The sequence below is a fragment of the Myotis yumanensis genome, unplaced genomic scaffold (genome assembly GCF_028538775.1).
Source record: "Myotis yumanensis isolate MYYU_CA2020_CCGP unplaced genomic scaffold, mMyoYum1.0.hap1 SCAF_8, whole genome shotgun sequence".
In the NCBI taxonomy this organism is placed as follows: Eukaryota; Metazoa; Chordata; class Mammalia; order Chiroptera; family Vespertilionidae; genus Myotis; species Myotis yumanensis.
Genome location: NW_027223759.1, coordinates 22,452,481 through 22,459,558, shown reverse-complemented (window position 1 = coordinate 22,459,558; position 7,078 = coordinate 22,452,481).

Below are 7,078 nucleotides of genomic sequence, written 5' to 3'. Positions count from 1 at the left end.
GCTGGGGCTGGCGGAGGTGCCACTTCTGGGGTTCCTTTGGCACTTTTTCCTAAATCTCCCTCCAGACTCTGGTTTGTTTTTTTTTTCCTTCAGCAATATTGGGCTCACATTAGTGATTGGTAACGTTCTACGTGCATCTCGTCTTTGTTTTTACGGCGCTTCACCTCATCTGAAAGTCGTAATAAACTAGCGGCACGCGGGGCGCATGCTTGAACGTGTTAGAGAAAGGGGGACCTGGCCCTGAACGCATCTGCCTAGTGTTGCAGGCGGTGTGCGGGTTCTTGATTTACCGCAGGAAAGATTTCACAGTACAAGTCCTGGTGATTTTTAAATTATTAAAGCTGGGGACAGTGAAACAAGGAAGAGCCTAGGATAGAAGAAGCAACAGGAGAGGAACTAGGTTGAAAAATGAGCCTATGCTGGGCAGCTTTGGCTCAGAAGTCAGAGGAAAGGGGCCTTAGGACAGGTTCAGGGAGTTAGCCAGACCAGCTGCCATTGTCCATTGCTCCCTGGTTGCGAGTCTCCTGGGGTCCCTTGGGGTTTAGGAGATGCATGCTTGTGGGGGAAGAAGGAAAAAGGGAAAGGAGCCGGCCCATGCTTCTGGGAGGGAGACTGCACCCTGGGTCCTTTATCTTGAAGCTTTTGTCTCTCTCTTGCTTGGGGGACTCTTAGAAGAGGTTTCAGGGGAGAGTTTTAGCAGAATATTCATCAGTTTATCACGTGAGTCCTTTCAGGGTCATGATCTCTATTGATTGGTCAGTGCCAGGGCAGGGGGTCGTTTGTCACGGCTGCTGGACCTGGAGTCCCCCACCTGGTTTTGCTGCTTTTCTGGGTCTGGAGCTGAAATACAACTGAGGTCTAGATGCCTCCCAGATTTGAAAAACTGGCTCACACAGGCTAGGTTGCTAGCGAAGGTCATTCAATTAGTAACTGATTGCACCCATTGTAGCTTTCACGTACCCCCCCTGTCAAATACCACCTAACTAAATTAAGTTTAAAAACAAAAAAATAAAAAATAAAAAGTCTTTAGAGAATTTCTGATTTTCAGGGAGGATTTGTTTGGTTTTTGTTTTGGGTTGTTTGGTCTGTTGTGTGTGTGTTTTTAATGAAGTGCCCCTTTTCTGATTCATTTTCAAAATGAATTGTAAGCTAGTTGAGAATAAGAATCCTATATAATAAAAGGCTAATATGCAAATAGACCGAACAGAGGAGCAACCAAAAGGCGGAACTGAACAACCGGTCGCTATGACATGCACTGACCACCAGGGGGCGTGTGCGGAACATGGCGGGCATCAGCCACAGAGGAATGGTGGAGCAGGTGAGCAGAGCGCCAGAGCAAGGCAGGTGCCAGTCACTGTCATCAGGGTGAGCCTCTGGTGGTTACTGAAAATTCTTTGCTCCCGCACACCGCAGTCCCACCTGGTGCTTGCACCTGCTGCTGGTGCTGTAGCCGCTGCTCACACCCACTGATTGCTTGGAACCACCGGTGGCACCCACTGACAGCGCCGGCCCCAATAGCTCCGCAGTCAGCAGAGCGGCCAGCACCATCAGCACATGGGAACAGTGGCAGCAGGAGTGGGGGGGGGGGGGTTGCTGGTGAGGGGGGGGCCATGGCAGAAGGGGCCCGGCAGGGGTGTAGAGGATGGGCCGAGACCTGCCCCTGTGCCCACGGCAGCCTCTCGGCCCACAGTTCCTTTCAAGGTGCACAAATTTGTGCACTGGGCCCCTCGTAATCATCTTTATACCAAGTTGCAAAATTTGGAGCACCCTATTTTCTAAAGACAAAATATTTGAAATGGTAATCTCTGCTCCTACACCACACAATTTAATGTTTATGGCATACAATATGTGATCTGAGCCAAAAGCCTAAAAAGTGGTTAAAGCAGCGGTTCTCAACCTGTAGGTCGCGACCCCTTTGGCGGTCGAACGACCCTTTCACAGGGGTCACCTAAGACCATCTTGCATATCAGATATTTACATTACAGTTAATAACAGTAGCAACATTACAGTTATGAAGTAGCAACGGAAATAATTTTATGGCTGGGTCACAACATGAGGAACTGTATTTAAAGGGCCAGAAGGTTGAGAACCACTGGGTTAAAGGGAAAGCACGTTGTGAACAGCAAAGCAGTAAAATATAAAGTAAGTATATTTTTGTTGCATTATTAATCCTATAACCGTGATGACTGTCAGTCAGTTTATCAAATCACCTGGTAGTAAAGAGGAAGAGTTTTCCCATACTGTAACTGCCAACTCTAACCCCCTTAGGCAAAAAGAGAAAGAACCTTTTGAAGTTCCTGACACTTCAGTGTTCTGAAACCTGTTTCAGGGGTGCTTCCCTAGCCCACAGAGTTTTCTGAGAATTGCTCCATTCATATGGATATCCCCTGTAGCCAGATTTGTTCTGCACCCCCTTGCTTCCCAGAAAAGTGGAAGTGGAACAAAGAGCAGCAAGGAAAGTTGAATTACAGAGGGAGAGAAAAACAGATCTACTGAGAGAAGCAGGAGGAGGAGACCAAGCAGTTTTTTTCCCCAGCCCCCTTGTGAGGCCCACTCCTCTTTCTGCCCTTGGCCTGCAGGGCTTGGCCGCCTTCCAAAGAATTCTCCCTTTACTTTTTCTGCCTAAGTTTGAGTGTATTGCTCTAAATTGCTGCCATATGAACCTTTGCTAAAACAAAATCTTTTCAAAAAATTAAAGTCTAAAAGAAAAAAATATTATCTTTCACCATAACAGAGAAAAATAAAGTATATACCTAGAACGTTTTAAGATGTGTGCCAGGTCTATGTGAAGACAACCAGAGTACTTTAAGGACATTAGAAATGACCTAAGTAAATGAAAAGATAACGTGTTCCTGATGAAAGATTATTCCATTTAATTTAATATTATAATGATCTAAATTGAATGCAATTTTCATCAAAATTCCAATAGGAAGATTTTGGAACTTGACAAGTTGATTCTAAAATTCCTCTGGAAGACTAAACACATGAGCATTGCCAAGAAATGTTGTAGAAAAAAAAAAAAAAAAGCAACAGTAGGGGCCTTACCCTGGCAGATAGCAAAATGTCTATAAGGCCACAGTAACCAAAGCAGCATGATACTGACACAGAGACTGATAAATATTGATAGAACTACAGAAACAACCATGATTACATGGAATTTTTTTTTTACTATATACAATAAAATTTATTTAAATGGTATAAATAATGAGTTCTTCAGTAGTTTGGGGACAATTAACTTTCCATCTGAGAAAAAAACTAAATTCCATCCCTCATACAATGCACATTAAATTTCAGAAGGATTAAAGAGCTAACCATTGTTTTAAAATTAAATCTAAGGATTCTTCAAAGTTTAAGCTTCAAATTTACTTCTTAAAGACTGCTCTTTATTTAAAAGGCATGCAATGTCATTTCAAAAAAAAATTTTGTCCTGAGCAATGTTATATATATGGCCTGCTACTGCATAATTTCATATTTCCGTGAATCAAAATGTGTTTCTCAGAGAAATGCTATGATAGCATGCTCTAATAAAACTCTTCTGAGGCCCAGCCGGAGTGGCTCCATGGACCCTTCAGTCTTCAGGCTGACGTTCTATTTACTGAGCCAAACCAGCTAGGGCCAATGATTCTTTCTCATCTTTGATGTTTCTATCTCTCTCCCCCTCTCCCTTCCCGTGTGAAATCAATAAAAAATATATTTTTAAAAAATAGTTTAATAAATAAATAAATAAATGTGCCACTGGACCTTCCAAGCACATGACCAAGACCTCCCAGCGCAGCAGCGGATGTGGTACTAGCAAGGCCCACCTCACCCACCTCAGGCTTCATGCCCCCTGTTATAATGTGTGAGGAGAGAAGTGAGTTGTAAGCAGCTGCCACTGGTAACTTCCCTGCCACTCCTAAGTTCGCTGGGGTAGCCTCTGCACAATGTATGTGACCAAAGGGGTAAGGAAAGGTGTGCTGGCCACTAGCTTAGGCAGCATGGACAGGGAGAAAGAAGGAGAGGGCATCTTCATACAAGAATGGCAAAATCAGCGACCGGAGAATACAGACCTCAGGGTCCTGGTCCAAAGCCTGCTTGTTTCAGTTACCTTGGAGCATGCAATGCCCTGGATGGTTGCCTAGAGGGGCATAGAAGTACTAGTTCATCTGTAAGACAGGAGCTGGACATGTCCTGGATCTAGACCTCACCACTCCAGTGCTACAGCCTCCTGCAGCAGATCAGATGATTCCTCGGAAATGAACATTTTACACTTGAAATTGTGTTGTGGGTGGGAGGGTGAAATTGTACAACCTACTTGTTTCATCAAGTAGGTATCTTCATGGAGTTGGGATGGGGGATGGGGCAAATGGAAAAGAATGAAGAAGCGTGATTATTACCTACACTAGAGTCCTTGTGCCTGGTGCCCAAGGCCCCAGCATTGAGCGGTCAGAGGCAGTTCTTTCTACGTAAGTTACCACACATTGTGTCCCTTGGCCCATTCAGCCACAAAAGACACCAGGAATGTACCCAGTCACAAAAAAAATCAAACATTTGGGACAAATAAGCAGCATTGGAGGAAGTCTAGCATAAGAACTCTGCATTGGACCACTACCAAGCAAGCCCATCAGAGCCTGGTTCCAAGAGAACCAGGCACATGGAGAGAATGCCAGAGAGGCAGAAGCCAAGCTTCATGTGAAATCAGAGAAGCCAGGGCTTGAGAATGGCTGACTGAAAGGAAGCAAGAAAATAATATTCCAGTGACCCAGCAGCAACTCTGGTCACCCAGCCTGACTGGACTTTGCACTTCTGCAGAAAATACACTGAGGGATTCTCTGAGTGGCTTTATAGTAAACAGGTCACCTGAGAGCGCCTTTAATTCTTTTCATTGTCTATCCTAAAAGCCTGTGGAGTCATCTGAGAAGGGGGTTACGAAGGGCCATAAGAAAGATAGGGACCCTGTGCTTCATTCAGAACTCAGAAAGGAAGAGATGAGGTGAAGCCTACATTCCCCATGCAAGCACGTGGGGAAGGAGTGAACGCCTGATAGGAAATGTGAGTGGAGGCATCCGTGGAGAGAAAGGAAAGCAGGAGGAGAGGAAGAGAAAGTCACTGTTTCCGGCATAACCTGCAGGCCTGTTGGCAAAGTTAGATACATATGTGACATGTGCTTTCCATCTCAATTTTTCTTGCCTACAGCGCTAGAGAGAGCGGTTCTCAACCTGTGGGTCGCGAACAATGAAAATACATCCTGCATATCAGATATTTACATTACGATTCATAACAGTAGCAAAATTACAGTTATGAAGTAGCAACGAAAATAATTTTATGGTTGGGGGTCACCACAACATGAGGAACTGTATTAAAGGGTCACGGCATTAGGAAGGTTGAGAACCATAAAGCAAGAGCGAGGCCTGCAGTGTGAAACATGGGTCAATGGGAAAAGGAAACAAGAAGAGTGAGATCGGAGGGCTTGCAGTAGTTCTCAACCTTCTGGCCCTTTAAATACAGTTCCTCATGTTGTGACCCAGCCATAAAATTATTTTCGTTGCTACTTCATAACTGCAATGTGGCTACTGTTATGAATCGTAATGTAAATATCTGATATGCAGGATGGTCTTAGGTGACCCCTGTGAAAGGGTCCTTCGACCGCCAAAGGGGTCGCGACCCACAGGTTGAGAACCGCTGGCTCAGGGTCTCCATGGCTGAAGGAAGGGCGAGGCAGAGCCTGCTTTGGAATCCCAGAGCCTTTGTAGAAACTCAAAGTTAGAGCAGTCATTCATTCATTCATTTGTTCGTTCAACAAATATTTACTGAGCCCTGACTGTGTGCCAGATCCTGTGTTGGATTCTGGGTAAATAAAGGAGACGAGAGTGTGGCTTTTGTTCTCCAGAAGCTGGCAGTGTGGTGGAAGAGACAGACACCGGCAATCACATTTCAACATTGTATTTGTTTTCTACTGCTATCGCAAGAACTTACATCAAATGTAGCTGCTTAAAACAGCGAACATTTATGACCCCATAGTTCTCAAGGCCAGAAGTCTAAACTGTATCTCACTAGGCTAAAATGCAGGTGTCAGCAGGGCCATGTTTCTTTCTGGAGGATCCAGGGGAGAATCTGTTTCTTGTCTTTGCCAGCTTGAGACACTGTGTGCCCACTTCCCAGCCAACAATGGCCAATTTAGTCCATGAACCCGGAGAAAGACACCAACTAAGAAGGGTATCCTGGTGGCTAACGGGGCTCAAATTGTAAAAATCGAAGCCTAGCAGTCATTCCCACATGGGAGCTTCTCACACAAACTGCACTTGAGGGAGAAGCCCGCACGGAACTGCCTGCCTGCACTGTGTTTGTGCCATCTGAGCCACCCCTTAAAAAGGAGTTCCTGGAATTCAGTTTCAACCAAGAGGACTGAGGCTTTCCCCATCCAATCAGGACACTACCGCCTTTTGGACCAAACTATAAGGATTTGGAGCCCTCATTTGCATGAGGACAAATCAATCAAGGGCCAGGGGTAGGGACTTCTGTCTACATAAGCCAGTTCCTCTTTCTTTTTCTTATGTATTTTTTTTTATTGATTTCAGAGAGGAATGAAAGGGAGAGAGAGATAGAAACACCAATAATGAGAGAATTATTGAGGTGCTGCTTCCTGTGGTTGATGCTCAACCACTGAGCACACGGCCAGGCAAGGCAGCTCCTGTCTAACTCTGAGAACACGCTTTTCCTTACCACTAAGCCTGCTGTCTCCTGGCTGAGCTGAAACACTGGGCTGGAAGGGACAGTGCAGGCCAGAACAGACCAGCATGGAGCGGAGCAGAGCTATCTAGTGAGAGAGGCTGTATCACAATTGAGCTGTTTTGCACTAAATAAAGTTTCCTCTTTTACCACACCCTAAATTGGGGATTCCTGTTGGTGTTAAACTGGAACCAACTACCACCAGCTGACAAGTCTTTTTCACGTCACATCACTCTGACACTAACTCTTCTGCCTCCCTACTTCACTCTTAAGGACCTTTGTGACTACATTGGACCCACCTGGATAAGCCATGATACTCTCCCTATTTTAAGGTTATCAGGTTAGCAACCTTAATTCCATCGACAATCTT